This window comes from Saccopteryx leptura, chromosome 9 (assembly GCF_036850995.1).
Source record: "Saccopteryx leptura isolate mSacLep1 chromosome 9, mSacLep1_pri_phased_curated, whole genome shotgun sequence".
Classification (NCBI taxonomy): Eukaryota; Metazoa; Chordata; class Mammalia; order Chiroptera; family Emballonuridae; genus Saccopteryx; species Saccopteryx leptura.
In genome coordinates, this window is record NC_089511.1 from 20,031,416 (window position 1) to 20,048,797 (window position 17,382).

The 17,382-nt window shown below is 43.5% G+C and overlaps 1 protein-coding gene and 1 pseudogene across 2 annotated transcripts in view; both read left to right on the forward strand.

Moving 5' to 3' along the window:
- Positions 1-1,233: 1,233 nt before the first annotated feature.
- WWP2 (WW domain containing E3 ubiquitin protein ligase 2) overlaps positions 1,234-17,382 on the forward strand; it is a 156,027-nt gene continuing 139,878 nt past the window's right edge. The window contains exon 1 of one of the 2 annotated variants that reach the window (XM_066348153.1): positions 1,234-1,327. The gene's annotated coding sequence lies outside the window, so the exon portion shown is untranslated. Of the gene's footprint in view, positions 1,328-1,456; positions 1,556-17,382 lie in introns of those variants that run through there. The other variant, XM_066348154.1, reaches the window with a different exon arrangement.
- LOC136381567 (U2 spliceosomal RNA) lies at positions 14,319-14,456 on the forward strand (annotated as a pseudogene).

Here is a 17,382-nt window from a genome sequence, read left to right on the forward strand (position 1 = left end):
CCGACACTCTATCCACTGTGTCACTGCCTGGTCAGGCTCCACAGTTCTTATAGTGAGAAAAACTAATTTAATTTGTATGCATAGTAGGATCCATCCAAACTTGAAGACCCCAAAATAACAATAATTATTGCACAGTGCCTATGGCTAGTTTGTAGTACTTTTATTTTTTAAAAAATGTATATTTTATCACTTAAATTTTTTTCTCATTGACTTAAGAGAGGAAGGGAAGAGAGAAAGCGCGCGCGCGAGAAAAGCATTCACTTATTGCTTCATTTAGCTGTGCTTTCATTCACTGGTCATTTCATGAACGTACCTTGACCAGGGATCAAATCTCAACCTTGGCCTTCAGGGACCACACTTAACTGACCAGCTAACCCACCAGAGCAAAAAAGCTGGATTTTTTTTTTTTTTGTAGAGTTTAGAATAGTGCCTGACTCATAGGAAGCATTCGGTTTCCAGATCTAGCAAATAAAAATATAAGCTATCGCCTGACCAGGCGGTGGCACAGTGGATAGAGCGTTGAACTGGGACGCAGAGGACCCAGGTTTGAAGCCCCAAGGTCATCAGCTTCAGCGGGGGCTCATCTGGCTTGGGTATGGGCTCACCAGCTTGAGCGTGGGATCAGACATGACCCCATGGTCGCTGGCTTGAGCAAGTGGTCACTCAGTCTGCTGTAGCCCCCTGGTCAAGGCATATATGAGAAAGCAATCAATGAACAACTAAGGAGCTGCAAGAACTGACGCTTTCATCTCTCTCCCTTCCTGTCTGTCCCTCTCTGTCTTTATAATATATATATATATATATGCTGTCCAATTAAATTTGATTTCAGAAACTTTTTTTTTTTAAGCGTAGATACGAATGTCCCATGCACTATTTGGGACTTATACATTACACGGTTGGTTCTCTAAAATTCAAATTTAACCAGATATTCTCTATTTTATCTGGCAACCCTACTAAGGATCTCAATCTTCGAAGACTTGATTGAATGGTTTCCTCTCACCTGTTAAGTGGGGATAATAATAGACCCGCCGCCGGGGTTGCTGGGAAGAGTATATGAAGCGCCTGGCACTAGTGAGTCCTCAATTTATCTGATTGTTCCGGAGCCATCCAGCGAGTGGAAGGCGCTTCCACTATTTAAACACGAGGGATAAGAAAGCCTTCTCCCGGTCCAAGGACCCAGGCCTGGCTTAGGTTGCCCACACCTGCGGGTCCGGCCAGCCTCTTCCGGGTCAGGTGACCGCGCGCGACCACGTGACCCGGCCCGGGTGCGGGCGGTGGAAGGCGGAAGTGGGAGAGGAGTTGAGCGCCGCTTCTGTGGCCGTGGCAGGTAGCGAGCGCCGGCACGGGGGGCGCGGCAGGCGGGCGGGGGCGCGGGGCAGGCTTGGGGCGGCGGCGGCCCGCGGGGGGCCGGGCGCGGTGCGGCACGGGCGCCGGGGGGCGGTGGCTTCCTGTGGGAGGGGCCTGCCGCGGCGGTTCCGGCCTCCGAGGAGGGGTGTCCCGGCTCCCGCCCTGGCGGGGTGGGCGCGCCGCCGGCTGTGCGCCGGGCTGCTCCGAGGTGGGCGCGGAGGCAGCCAGGGGGGCCGGCGGCGGACAGCAAGTCCTTCCCCAGGGGGACTGGAGTCTAGGTTCCAGGGATGGAGGGAGTGACCTTTGTGGAGGGGTCGGGACAGGAGGAAGGGGCAACTTGGGACTGAACTGGAAGGGGGCGCCCGAGAATGGGCATGTGCCGTGGTGGGAAAGAAGGAGAAATCACGAAGGTGCTGCCTGAACCCCATCTGAGAGTCTCTTCCTTCTTTCTTCCTTGGAATGATTGTACCCCGAGACTTTGGTTTCGGTCCCAATCAGTTTTTAAACTTCAGGAGGGATCACAGAAGCTTCTTTGCTTTCGTCGTACCCACGTAGTCCTGCTTGGGTAGGGTTTCTACTTGTGAACCTAACCCTTCAGATCATCTTTCCTTGAGATTTTTCTCAGATCACATCAACTTCTCAGCTGAAAAGAAAAAGAGTGTGGTGGGCACTTTGCTCCGGCCATGAAATGGCTTTTAGCCTAAACTTTGTTGAGCACGACCTAGCTCAGCATTACCGCAGCAACAGAGCGACTGCTGAAACCTTGGACAGTGTCTACTTCAACTGTTTTAGGACTTTTCTTTCTTCATTTTAAATTATTCAGCTTCCTTTACCGCGTGACTGCTTATCTTGACATACTGTAACTAGGTAGGGTGACTCCGAGGTCTGTGTTGTGCTCCTTTACAACTATGACCTGGATCATGACTTTGAGATTAAATGCCTTTGTGAAAAGCTGTTCATCCTTTTTATCTCTTTGTTTACTGCAGTTTGCAGCAGTGGAATGAATTACATGGATGCGATTTAACTGTAGTGAATGTTCAAACTGGACATTTGACAGGGGAAGCATCAATGTGAACCTAAAATGTTGCAAGTAGGAAAAAAGAGGTCCTGTGCTAAATGTAGTGTCAGTTCAAATTTTTGGAGTATTTGGTGAACATTTAAAATTGATTTCTGTAGCAGTCCTGTGATTTAGGTTGGGCAGGTGTTATTCTCATTTCACAATGAACAAATGGAACCCCGATGACTTGATTTTTTAACAACTTACTGCTCTTGTTTACTGGCTTCTCTCTTTGCTAGATGCCTGATCCCTCAAGGGCAGAAGTCATATCTGATTTGGCTTATTTGGCTAATAGCCTAGTGTCTGGCCTGTGTGGGTACTGAGTAAATGTTTGGTGAATAAACAAATCTCTGAAGGTCACAGAGCTATAAGTGCAGGACAGGGGGATTTGACCCCAAGTTCCAGCTCTTGTCAGACTTGTCATTTTCTGTGTTATATCAACATCTTTTTAAAATTTCACCCTGGCCTGTGAAGATTGGTATTGTCCCTATTCTACAGATGAAGAAACAGGCTTAGCATATTCCTTGCTTTGGAGTCCAGAGTTAGTGCATGAGCAGGAAGTCAAGCCCAAGCCTTTTATCCTGAGGCTCACAGTTTTTGATTCATAGAAGTAATATAAAGTTTATTTTAAAGTATAAAAAGTATGACATTTTAAGAAAAAAATATAGATCACAGCAAAAATTGTGAATGTAGGATGCTATTAAAATTCAGAAAACTGTACTGTACCATAGCTACCTCTTCCTGGGAAAATACACTTTTTTTTTCTTTCTTTTTTTGTATTTTTCTGAAGCTGGAAACAGGGAGAGACAGTCAGACAGACTCCCGCATGCGCCCGACCGGGATCCACCCGGCACGCCCACCAGGGGCTACGCTCTGCCCACCAGGAGGCGATGCTCTGCCCCACTGGGGCCTCGCTCTGCCGTGACCAGAGCCACTCTAGCACCTGGGGCAGAGGCCAAGGAGCCATCCCCAGCGCCCGGGCCATCTCTGCTCCAATGGAGCCTTGGCTGCGGGAGGGGAAGAGAGAGACAGAGAGGAAGGAGGGGGGGTGGAGAAGCAAATGGGCGCTTCTCCTATGTGCCCTGGCCGGGAATCGAACCCGGGTCCCCCGCATGCCAGGCCGACGCTCTACCGCTGAGCCAACCGGCCAGGGCCTCTTTCTTCTTCTTCTTTTTTTTTTTTTTAAAGACTTTATTTAATTTTTTTTTCAGAGAGAGAGAGAGAAAGAGGGAGGGAGAGGGAGAGAGAAAGAGAGAGAGAGAGAGAGAGAGAGAATGGGGGAGGAGCAGGAAGCATCAACTCCCCTATGTGCCTTGACCAGGCAAACCCAGGGTTTCGAACTGGAGACCTCAGTGTTCCAGGTCGATGCTTTATCCCACTGTGCCACCACAGGACAGGCGGAAAATACTCTTTCATCCAATGAATATTTGTAAGTGCTTACTCTATGCCAGGCATTGTTCTAGAGTTGAGCTGTCTAGTATGGTGGCCACTAGCCACACGGGACTGTCCAGCACTGGAGATACGCTGTGAGTGTAAAATACACACCGGATTTTGAAGACTTACTTAGTATGAATAAAAAAGGTAAAATATCTCACTGATATTTTTATAATAAATATAATATTAATATAAATATATGTTCTAAATGATAATTTAAGCTTTTTGGGTTAAACATTATAATTGAAATTAAATTCATCTGTTTTTTTTCAGTTTTTAAATACTTCCTAGAAGATTAAAAATTATATTGAATAGCACTGTTGTAAACACCATGAATATAGTACACAAGAAAGGCAAATATCCCTTCCCTTGTGGATATTCAATTTTAGTGGGGAAAGGTTCAATAAACAAAACAACCAGGTAAAATACATATGATATAATAAAGCAGGGAAATGGGCTGCGGAAGGTTGGTTGGGGTTGTGATTTTGAGTTTGGGTCCTCAGGCCGTCCTGAGAATGTGCCGGCTGGGTGAAGACCTGAAGGAGGTCAGGGCGGGAGCTGTGTGGCCATATCGGGACATAGGGGTCCAGGCAGAGGGGACAGCAAATTCAACAGCCCTAAAGAACAGGAACGCCTGGCAGGTTTGTGAACCAGCCAGGAGGCCCCTGACAGGAGGGATGTGAGCGAGTGGGGTTGCAGAGGATGAGGTCAGAGAGGTGTTGTGGGTAAGGGGAGAGATGGGCAGGTCAGGTGATGGAGGGCCTTCCAGGTCATTGTAAGGATGTTGGTTTTCACTCGGACCTCGTTGGGGCTATTGAGGGTTTTGAGCAGTGGAGTGGACATCCTGCCATATGGGAAAATAACAGGAGCAAGGCCAGAGTCAGGGAGACATGTTCAGAGGCTACTGCCATGTTCCAGGTGAAGGATGGACCAGGTGGTAGTGATGGAGGTGATGAGAAGTTGGGCCACGGGTCTGTTCTGAAGTACAGTGTTTGTGAATGTGGGATGTGAGGAAGAAAAATCAAGGGTGACGTGTCGGTCTTTGGCATGAATAACTCGAAGGATGGAATTGTTATTAACTGAAATGAGGAAGACTGTAGGAGGCACAGATTTGGGGCTCAGTTTTGTTCACGTTGGTTGTGGAATGCCTATAGAAATCCAGGTGCCAGTGTCGTGGACAGTTGGATAGGGAAGTCTGGAGACTGGCCTGGGCTAGAGCTGCACATGTGGGAGCAGCTGGCATGTGGACAGTAGTCAGAGTCAAGAGACTGGGTGAAGGCACTTATGGAGTGGTGTGTATACACCTCTAAGGAGTACTTCTTATGGGAAGTTAAATTTTGAAATAAAATTTCAGTTTGTACTATTATACGAGTATGTATTTTAAGTATAGCAAAGCATTATACCTTAGGGAACTTGATTTTCCCTCCTTTTCACTTTTCATTTAAAGACCCTTCGGAAGACCACAAGCTAATGGGTTTCTTTTTTCTTGAGGATGATACCCTTCCAAGTGTACTTCTTTGCGGTGCTGCTGAAACCAGTTTGAGTGCCACTTTCTGGAATTAGGCAGACTTTCTGGGTTGGCAACCAATTTAGATGCTTCCAAGGAGGATGGGAAAGACGGTCTGGCAGGACAGGTAGTGGGTTTTTAATGCTTAAAATACTGGTGTTCTTTTTGACATGTATGAAATGCATGCTGTTTGTCATGCATCCCATTTTCTTTCTTTTTATGTTTTTATTGATTTGAAACAAATAGACCCCACTGAGGTGAAGTGGCCCACATGAGCTCACGTAGTTGTGCTATGGAAGCGCTGGAATTGGAACCTTGGTCTCTGAGTCTAGATCTGATGCTCCCACCCTTGAGACCTGCAGTATGGTGCATGACTAGAAACTCCCAGGGGGGTCAAATCAGCTGCTTTGGAGTGATTTTGAGTCACTTTGGACTGTTACAGACCCTGGAATTTCTGAGAGGCAGGAGGGATCTTGTTTCCCTTAAAAAGAACCAACTGAATCATTTTTTACAAGGTTGCAGTCCTCTGCTTCTGCCCCTCTTGGCTTATAAACAAACAGTTTGTGGGTTTTGTTTTTTGTTTTTTGTTTTTGGTGACAGAGACAGAGGGACAGATGGGGACAGACATAAAGGCAAAGAGATGAGATGCATCAATTCTTCGTTTCATCAACTTAGTTATTCAGTGATTGCTTTCTCATATGTGCCTTGACTGGGGGGCTACAGCAGACTGAGTGACCCCTGCTCGAGCCAGCGACCTTGGGCTTCAAGCCAGCGACATGGGGTCATGTCAATGATACCCTGCTCAAGCCAGCAACCCCGCACTCAAGTTGGCGACCTCAGGGTTTCAAACCTGGGTCCTCTGTGCCCTAGTCCGACGCTCTATCCTCGGCTCCACTGCCTAGTCAGGCAACAGTTTGTGTTTTAAGTCAAGTGTTAATACCTGTTTTGTGGGAAAGCACCAAATACCAAGACTTTGCAGTCCTGACCTAGGGCAGGCCCTCTTCCTCTTCGTCATCCATGCTTTTTGCTCCCCTGTACCTCTTGCTCTCTTTTTATGTGCTCCGTCTTTGTATGGATGTCATTTGCCAAAGTTCAGTCCCTTTTGATCCTTTTTCAATATGGGCCTCTGGGGAGTGGAAGGATCAATGTTGGATGAAGGGAAGAGGCCAAGAAAGAAGAGTACGTGTTGGAAAGCACTGGGAAAAAAAGCATGAAAGTGTGAAGGAAAGGAGGAATCCTTTGAACACGCTCTTCCACATCTTTCAAGAAGTGGATGCCGGGTGGATCTATAGTTATAAATAAGAAGCTCTGCCTGTTTTTACAGCTGGCAATTAAAAATAAAATCTTGGTGCTGATGAGTAGTTCTCCTCTTCATTGGCTCATCTGCTACACAGGCCCTTTCATCTCTAAGTCAGTGTTCAGTGGTTTCTTGACTTAAGCTGGGTCAAATATTTCAGGAATCCCAGAGCCTAGAATTACAGCATCAAGAAGAACTAGTTTAGCTTGTCATTAATACTTGAAGAGCATTTACTATTTGCTGGCTGCTTTACCTGAACTCATTTAATCCCTACAGTAAGCTTATAAGTAAGTACTATTATTAGGTTCATTTCACAGATGAGCAATTTTATTTATTTATTTACTTATTTTTAAGGTGAGAGAAGGGGAGATAATGAGGTAGATTTCCGCATGTGCCCTGAGCAGGATCCACCTGGCAACCCTACTTGGGCTAATGCTTAAGTACTGAGCTATTTTTAGCATCTGAGGCTGATGCACTTCAAGGGAGCTATCCTCAGCACCTGGGGCCTTGCTGGAGTCAATCAAGCCGCTGGCTGTGGGAGGGGAGGTGGGAGAGAAGAGAAAGAGGGAAGAGGGGAGAAGCAGATGGTCCCGTCTCTTGAGTGCCCTGACTGGGAATCAAACCTGGGATGTCCATGTGCGAGGCCAGTGGTCTATCCACTGAGCCACCAGCTAAGGCTGAGGAATTAAATTTTAGAGAAGGTATGTTGCTTATCCAGTATCACTCAAAGGCTAGTGAGTGGTTAAACCTATTTGCCTCTAAAAGATCGACTGGTATGAAAGGTTCTTGCTAGAGTTGGGTGGTAAGAATGATCAGGTGCTTTAGATACATTGCAAGAGCGATTCGATGTATGGTTGCTTTCTCTTGCCCAAAGCTCTTTGAGGATTTATTTAATAGGGCCCCTCAAAGCAAGCTATTTGAGCTCCTCAAAGGTAGGGGCCCCATGACATTCTCCTTTGTATTTCAGAGCCTTGCATAGACTAGTGTCTATGAGCATTTGTTGAAAGACTGACCCTGACTCAGGATTGGACAGGGCAAATAAAAGGGGACCGGAAGGGGCACAGTCAGAATGCTGGCTGCTTGTCTGCCGAAGGTGCCCATGGCCTTTGTAGTCACTGGCTTTAAGAATCAACGCACACTTGCCTGACCAGGTGGTGGTGCAGTGGATAGAGCATTGGACTGGGATGCGAGGACCCAGGTTCAAGACCCCGAGGTCGCCAGCTTGAGCGCAGGCTCATCGTGTTTGAGCAAGGCTCATCAGCTTGAGCCCAAGGTCGCTGGCTTGAGCACGGGGTCACTCAGTCTGCTGTAACCGCGCCCCCCCCCCCCCCAGTCAAGGCACAAATGAGAAAGCAATCAATGAACAACTAAGGTGCCACAAGAAAGAATTGATGCTTCTCATCTCTTTCCCTTCCTGTCTGTCTGTCCCTATCTGTCCCTCTCTCTGTCTCTGTCAAAAAAAAAACACAAAAAAACCCCACCCTGCCTGACCTGTGGTGGCGCAATGGATAGAGTGTCAATCTAGAATGCAGAGGTTGCCGATTTGAAGCCTCAGGCTTGCCAGGTCAAGACACATATGAGAAGTAACTACAAGTTGATGCTTCTTATTCCCCTCTTCTCTCTTTCTCTCTGCTTTCTCTCTCAATAAAAAATTGTAAAAAAAAAAAAAAAAAAAAAAAAAAAAGAATCATCCCATCCTTTTTTTTTTTTTCTTTTGACAGACAGAGTCAGAGAGTTGTACAAATAGGGACAGACAGGAAGGGAGAGGAGAGAGGAGAAGCATCAGTTCTTTATTGCAGCTCCTTAGTTGTTCATTGATTGCTTTCTCACATGTGCCTTGACCCAGGGTGTTACAGCAGAGTGAGTGACCCCTTGCTCAAGCCAGTGACCTTTGGGCTCAAGCCAGAGACCATGGGGTTATGTCTATGATCCCATGCTCAAGCCAGCAACTGTGTGCTCAAGCTGATGAGCCCATGCTCAAGCTGGTGAGCCCATGATGCTCAAGCAGGATGAGCCAGTGCTCAAGTTGGTGACCTTGGGATTTCAAACTTGGGTCCTCCGCATCCCATTCTGACACTTTATCCTCTGTGCCACTGCCTGGTAAGGTGAATCATCCCATCTTAACAGCCAAAATGTTGAGTTGCCCATCAGTTGTTCAAGGGTAAACAAAAGATGGTATATCCATACAATGGAATATTATTCAGCCATAAAAAGGATTGAAGTACTGATATATGCTACAATATGGGTGAACCTTGAAAAAATTATGCTAAGTGAAAGAAGGCAGACCCAAAGATCACATAATTACGATTCTATTTACTTGAAATGTCTGAAATAGGCAGATGCATAGATACAGAAATTAGATTATTGGTTACTAGAAAGCCCGATGGTCATACGAAATGACCGCTGTTCTAGATATTATAAATTGTAATTAAAATGATTTGTGCAAAGTTGTCTGCTAATTCAAACTGAATTACCCAGGGCAGGCGGCAAGGACAACCCTTTGCTTAGTGCCCCACGGGGTTTCCCCTTCTATATGCAGTAGCAAATGGGTTAATGTCTTGAAATAATTCCCCTATTTCATTAAGTAAGGTCTCAGGAACTCTTTTATTCCATTCTAAACGTGCCGAACTGGCTTCTGAGGGATCAAGTATATATAATTGAGCAAACTTTCTTTTCCCATCAGAAGGATGCAAAGTTCCAGTTTGATGGTAAACTTGACCATGAAGTCGAAAGCAATAAAGTCCTGGTCCAGGCAAGTCAATTGGTTTGTTTCTCATGGACGCAAAAGCAAACGAACTATTAATGGATCGAATGCTATCCATGTACTGTTTGCTATTTGGATGCTGATTAGTCAATAATTTATTCAAGAGTGGTGGATAATTCTCAATTAGTGGAACTACAATGTTTCCGTACTTGCAACATTGAGAAAATCCTTTCTTGCCACAGGCAAATCGATTAGTTTCTAACTTGAAGTTTAAGGACTGACAGTGTTCACATTTAATATTCATGTCACCAGAGGAATGCTCAAAAATTAAAGTTTCTCCATTTGAAACTGTTTTAATCCTTTTTGCGTTTCGGTCAGCATTACTCTGTCGTTTTTTTGCATTTCTCTCCTGCCTTTGTTCAAGGGACTCATTTTGTCGAGACAGGTTTTTTTGTCTTGCATCTGAGGCAAGCCTTGTTTCTCTATGCTCATCAGTCTCATTTTGCCGAGAAAGACGCATTTGCTCTGCGACTGAAGCAAGCCTTGTCTTTCTCTGCTCAATGGTTTCTTTTTGTTGAGAAAGCTGTTTTTGTGCAGCTTTAGCTCCTTTTCTCTCCTCTTCAGTGCTGTATTTTCTAGGAGGCATTCTTAAAAGAAATTAAGTTAAGACGTAGTTTTTATGTAAAACAGATGATTGCCAATGCAAACAAATGTTCACCTTCCCCCTGACACGCTCAATTTGTGTTCAGCCGTGGCAACTTTACCCCATTGGCTAGTACAGTTACGCAAGCAACCAATAAGCTATCGGCGACAAACAGACACTTAAGCTACATATAATAAAGAAGATTAGGGGCTAGGAAGAAGAGAGGAATGAAGAGTGACTGCTGATGGGTGTGGGGTTGGTTTTCTTTTGGGATGATAAAAATGTTCTGGAGCTAGATAATGGTGATGGCTGCACAACTCTGAATATGCTAAAAGCCACCAAATTATATGCTTTAAAAGGGTGAATTTATGCTATGTGAATTATATTTTAATAATAATAAAAATAAGGAACCAGTCCTGTTTTGAATGCATCCTCCATGTTTCATGGAGGTCAAGTTAAGCATTGAGTGCAGGCAACAGCAGTCATTGTCCTCCGTCTCCCAGTGCTGGGCCACCACTTGTTACTCAGCTTCCTCCGATGTTCCCAGTTGAATACAATAAAAGATGTTCTCCCTGCCTTTTTTTTTTTTTTTTTTAAACAGAGACAGAGAGTCAGAGAGAGGGATAGATAGGGACAGACAGACAGGAACGGAGAGAGATGAGAAGCATCAATCATTAGTTTTTCGTTGTGACAGCTTAGTTGTTCATTGATTGCTTTCTCATATGTGCCTTGACCGTGGGGCTACAGCAGACCAAGTAACCCCTTACTCGAGCCAGCAACCTTGATGAGCTTTGCTCAAACCAGATGAGCCCACGCTCAAGCTGGTGACCTCGGGATCTCGAACCTGGGTCCTCCGCATTCCAGTCCGATGCTCTATCCACTGCGCCACTGTCTGGTCAGGCTCTCCCTGCCTTTTTTTTTTTTTTTTTTTTTTTAATATTTTTTATTTATTCATTTTAGAGAGGAGAGAGAGAAACAGACAGACAGAAAGGAGGAGCAGGAAGCATCAACTCCCATATGTGCCTTGACCAGGCAAGCCCAGGGTTTTGAACCGGCGACCTCAGTGTTTCCAGGTCGATGCTTTATCCACTGTGCCACCACAGGTCAGGCTCTCCCTGCTTTTTAAATCTCAGGTATTTCTAGTATTTTAACCAAAAAGGATGATGATAGATCTTTGTTGTTTCTTGGATGTCCCTGGACACTCTGAGCCAGTAGGTAGATCCTTGACATGCTTAATTTGGCTAATGAGAAGAACTCAGGAATTAACTATCCTAGCTAATAATTTCTTTTTTTTTTTTTTTTTTTTTTTACCAGCGAGTAGATGATAGACAAAGCTCACCTTTTTTTCTCCCCCCACCCCCGAGTTTCTTATTTAAAATTAAAGGTGCAAGGGCGTTCTTTATTCCCTTCAGGTGGATCTGATAACCCCAGAAGCTGGCAGCTGAAGGTGTACCGTTGTCTCACTCTGAGGTGGAGGACAGTTGTCCTGTCGGTTTTGAGTCCAGTGGTGCAGGGACTGAGGCATGCCTGCATCACAGTAAGGAAAAGGAACAACTAACTAGGAGGGAAGGAAGGGCCTGCCAAAGTGGATGAGGAGAGGCAAAAGGGAGGAGGAAAATGGTCAAGACCAGAGAAAGGCTGCCTGTTACTCTAATGTAGCCTTTTTGTTTCATTCCATCACTTATTAAAATAGATACATTATTTTCAAGTTCTCAAAAGCTACCTTATGGCATTTACAAATTGTTTTAAAATAGGGAATGAAAATTACTTTCTTAAAATAATGAAAACAAAACAAAAAAATAATGAAAACATCTTGATATGCTTAGGATTCTGTTTTGTATTGGAATCACGAGTAAGAAACAGATAATTTCAGCAAGACTATGCCCCCTGTGATTGCGAAGTTACTTCTCAAGGAAGTTCCCAAGAGACCTGGATTGAGGTGGATATGGGAGTTGGGCAGCCCAAGGGTGTGTTGCTGATGTGCCGAAGACTTCCAGCTTCAGCCTGATATTCGTTGAAGTTCACATCTTCCAAAGCCTTTGTCGCTAATTTATATTAGTTTTTCTATTCCTAATCTGTGTAACAAATTAACACAAACTTGAAATTTATTATTTCATAGTTCTGGAGGCCAGAAATCTGAAATTAGGGTGTCAACAGGGCCATTATCCCTCGAGGCTCCAGGGAAGACTCCTTCTTTGCTTCTTCCAGGTGGTCCAGGCATTGCCTGGCTTAGGGCTGCATGAAGTTTCCCACAAACTCCAGTCTGCCTGAGTCTTCACATGGCTTCCTTCCCTGTGTCTCCTGTAAGGACACTGGGCCTACCCTGAATCCAGTGTGATCTCATCCCAAGATCTTTAACTTAAACAAATCTGCAAAGACCCTATTTCCAAATAAAGTCACAGTCACAGGTTTGGGAGGGAAGGGCTGGCACTTAGACATATTTTTGGGGAGGCCAAAGTTCAACCCAGTACAATGATTGAATGTATACGGGATGTTTCTATTAAATAAGCACATCCTCCTATGACCTGGTTTGAAGAGAAGCCTTTTTCCTTCCTGAATTTAAATTTTATTTATGCACAAAATAATACATGCGTGTAGTTCAAAAAGTCAAATAGCAAATATGACTTATAATGTGACAGCAGTTCCTTGCTTCATCTCACTTTATTCTTGATTCTTATTCCATGGAATCAATGATCTTTAACTCTTAGGTTTCTCTCATACTGACTTCCGCATTTCTCATGTTATACTGCTCTTATACTATTATTTCTTAGCTTGTCAGTTTTACCTGTCGTCTTTTAACCATTAAAGATGAGGATTTAGCTCTTTTTCAGCCAATCTACACAAACACACACTTCTACCCCCATCTTCTGATTACAACCATAGCACAAGTTTTTTTATTTTTTATTTATTTATTTATTTATTTTACAGAGACAGCGAGTCAGAGAGAGGGATAGACAGGAACGGAGAGAGATGAGAAGCATCAATCACCAGTCCTTCATTGCGTGTTGCAACACCTTAGTTGTTCATTGATTGCTTTCTCATATGTGCCTTGACCGCGGGCCTTCAGCAGACCGAGTAACCCCTTGCTGGAGCCAGTGACCTTGGGTTCAAGCTGGTGGGCTTTTCCTCAAACCAGATGAGCCTGCACTCAAGCTGGCGACCTCGGGATCTCGAACCTGGGTCCTCTGCATCCCAGTCCGACGCTCTATCCACTGCGCCACCGCCTGGTCGGGCCATAGCACAAGTTTTGATTAAATTGTTTATGTTATGATTATAAATATTATGCACAGCTGAGCCATGTCGTGTGTTAGGATTACATTTTCTTTCATGTACAACTTTTGTTTTTACTAGAATTATATATTTTCTGATTTTTTCATTTGCATAGTTTTCTGTTTACCTATCACTAGTTCAGCCCCAAGCATTCTGATGGGGCTAAAATAATCTTTCAATACAATCAGATGCATCATGTAATCTGTTTCTTTCATTTTCTTTTTTTCGTCTAGAGATGACAATTTCCCACAAACTGACTAATCTGGACGTACTGCTTTCTAAACTCTTGCTACATAATGCCTTGGGCCTTCTCTTCATCACCATTCTAGGAATTCCTTTTGCCTTTCCCATGTGAATACACAAGATCCTCCATCTTTTCATTTACTTTCCCGGAGCACATTTTTCAGTAGCTTCCTGAGAAAGCTTTGAAAGCAACATTTTTGAGATTTTGCAAATCTGAAAACAACATTGTTTGATTTCTTGGTTATAGAATTCTAGGTTGGAAATAATTTTACCTAAAATTTGAAAGCATTGTCTGTCTTCTTGCATTCAGTATTACTGTTGACATTCTGATTCCTGCTCTTTGAAAATGTGACTGGAAGCTTGTATAGGCTTTATCACTGTGTTCCCAAATTTCATGCCATTGTGCCTTAGTGTGATTTCTTTCTCTTCATTGTTCTGGGCATGCAGTTGGATCCTTTCTGTCTAGAAGTATATTTCATTTCTGGAAGGGATTCAGCTTAAGAAAAATCTTTTGTAACATTTCTTTTATGATTTTTTCTCCCTCTTCTATTTCTGGACTTACAGGAATCAGCTATTGGACATTTTAAAGGAATCCACTATTTAAAAAATGTCTTTTCTTTCCTATTTGCCTATTTTAGGCATTTTATATAAATGAAATCATATAGTAATTGGGCTTTTTTTGTTTTTTGGTCTGGCTTCTTAGCATAATCTTTTCAAGGTTTATCCATCACATAGCATGAACTAGTAATTCATTCCTTTTTATGGCCAAATAATATTCTATTGTACGGATAGACCACATTTATTTATCTATTGATCATCGCTTCTCGGCCTTTTGGCTAAGATCAAGTGTAGTATTTATCTATTGATCAGTTGATGAACATTTGTTCTTATTTCTCAAGATTGTATTGATTATTCTGGACCCTTTGCACTTCCTTATGAATTTCAGGATCAGCTTGTCAATTGAGTTCTTTTTCTCCTTGTTTTTAATATCTTCTATGTGAGAGGCTTTCGTCAAATAGTTATTTACATTTAAGTGAAGTACCAACAGGCTGATCTGTGTGCTAGGACCCAAGTGAGGAAGGTGAGTGGTTTTGGGGGACAGTGACTTGTCACAGTTCATGATGTGGAGTTTCATGTGTCTCCCTAGATCAGTTTAGTGTTTTAACTCGACCCTCAACTGGTTCCAAAGTCCTCAAGTCTGGGTTAACCTATTCAGAAGCTAAAATTTAACTCGCTTGTCATCATCAGACTCCTCAGATTCTTCTTTCTTTGCTTCCACTCTCTCCTCCTGAGCTGGGCAGCAGTAGTACAGGGGGCAGGACCATCTGCTGGAGGAGCACCAGCTGCTGGGGCAGGTCTGCTAGCCCCTACATTGCAGACAAGGCTCTCTGTGTTGACACTGGCCAGAGAGGTATAACATTTACACCAGGGAATATCTTAGCACACCTGGGGAAAGGGGCCTGCCATGTTTATTGAGAGCCCCTGAAAGACTAAGGGAAAAGTTGGTGTCAGGGAGGGTGATGCTATACTTCATCTCCATGGAACCACTCCTGACACATAGAGTTCTTATTCTGTCCCTATTATTATTATTAATGCTACATATTATTCTATGTAAATTTTTTGCATAATTTTAGTTTAGCCTTAAACATTCTGATAGAGCTAAAGTCCTATTTCAGTGCAGTCAAATTAGTTGAGTAACACTAAAGTTGGGATTGTCACCCCAAGTTTATATTAGAATCACCTGGGGAGCTTTTAAACAATGGATCTGTCCCCACTTCACTCCAGACCAATTGATTGGGAATCTCTGAGGTTGGGACTTGGTTGTCCGTGCTTTTTTCCCCCAATGCTCTAGATATTCAATGTGCAGAGAGAATGGAGAACACTGCTCCGAGGCATTTCAGCTTTCACTGAGGATAATTCTACCTAACAGGACAGATTCAGTGCATCTCTATGGCTGTCATTCTCCTCCTTCACTGCCCTCCGGCCAGGCCGGCCCGTTTTGCTCCTTTCATTTCCAAGACATGCTACCATCTCAAGAGCTTCGCTCTTGCCCTTTTATCTGCCTGAAATGTTTTCCACGGATATCCTCAGTTCCCTCTTTCAGCTTCTTCTGATCCTTGCTTGATGAGACTCAGCCACAGCTCTTAAGATTTCTACTTCCAACCTCACCCCAAATTCCTGTCCTCTACTGCTTTGTTTTTCTACCACTTGTCACCTACCTATATTGTTAGTTCTCTTATTTGTTTTCTTATTTAGCAGCCCCTGTCAGCACCTACCCTTTCCCTATGTGTCAGTCTTTTTTTTTTTTTTTTTTTTTTTAAATGGGGGAGAGGAGCAGGAAGCATCAACTCCCACATGTGCCTTGACCAGGCAAGCCCGGGGTTTCGAACCAGCGACCTCAGCGTTCCAGGTCGATGCTTCATCCACTGCGCCACCACAGGTCAGGCTGTGTCAGTCTTTTAGTGTGTAAAGAAGTCAGTGAGTGGAGCCACATTCGTGCCTTCTCCTGTGCTCTTTTGTGTGTCCATAGGACTTTCTGACCCATATCATTTTCCATCTCCCTGAAGAACTTCTTTTTAACATTTCTTGAAGAGCAGGTTTTGTTTGAAAAAGTCTTTCTTCTTCATTTTTGAAGGATAATTTCATTGGCTGTAGAGGTTCCAGATTGGCACTCCCCCCCTAACATTCTATATACTGTATGTCACTGCACTCTCTTCTTGCTTATATGATTTCTGACAAGAAAGCTGCTGTGATTTGTATTCTTATTCCTTTATAGGTAAAGTGTCCCCTATCCTCCCGCCCCCCCCCCCCCCACCCCGCTTTCTTTCAAGATTTGCTCTTTGGTATGTCTCGGTGTGTTTTATTTTTATTTTTTAGAAATTATTTATTGTTTTTGGTATTTCTTCTGTTTCATGTTCTCTGAGCTTCCTGGATATGTGGTTTGGTATATGTCATTAATTTTGCAAAATTCTCGATACTTCAGATAGTTCTTCTGCTCTGTTTTCTCTTCATCTGGTATCCCCGTTATGTTTATTTTGCACCTTTTGAAATGGTCCCAAAGTTCTTGAGTGTTCTGTTCTTGTTTTTTTAAAGTTTTTTCTTCTCTGTACGTTTCAGTTTGGGAAGTTTCTATTGACTGTTTCCTCAACCATGTTACTGTACTGATGAGCCCATTGAGGCATTCCTAACTTATGGTATAGTGTTGTTTTTTAAAGCTGATTTTGTCCTGTATTTATAACCACAGGGGTAAATGGTTATTTTTTTTAAAAAAGATTTTATTTATTTATTCATTTTAGAGAAGGGGAGGGGGAGAGAGAGAAGGGGAAGGAGCAGGAAGCATCAATTCCCATATGTACCTTGGCTGGGTAAGCCCAGGGCTTCGAACCGGTGACCTCAGCATTTCCAGGTCGACACTTTATCCACTGCGCCACCACAGGTCAGGCCATGTTTTGGATTTCTAACATTTTCTTTTGATTCTTTCTTAGAGTTTCCACATCTCTGCTTACATTATCTGTCTGGTCTTGGGCGTTGTTTATTCTTTGATGTTTGGGTGTTGTTTGTTCTGGCACAAAAACAAAAACAAAAACAGTGCATGGTACAGAATAAATGTGTAATAAATATTGGATGATTGAATGAATACCTTTCATCCATGCCCATGACATTGTTTTATCTGATGTGAGAAAAATTTTCAGGCCTAAAATGATAATAAATCAATGACATTTCTCTGAGTAAATAGTCCCTAGTATAACATTTGCTTGTTGGGTTCTGTGGTCTTTGTGTTTCTCTAATCTAAAAGCCCTACCTAAAATGGGATTGTTGCAGAGCAGTTGTTCTCAAATTTTTTGACTGCAGCCTCTAGTAAGACATTCATTTTATATAA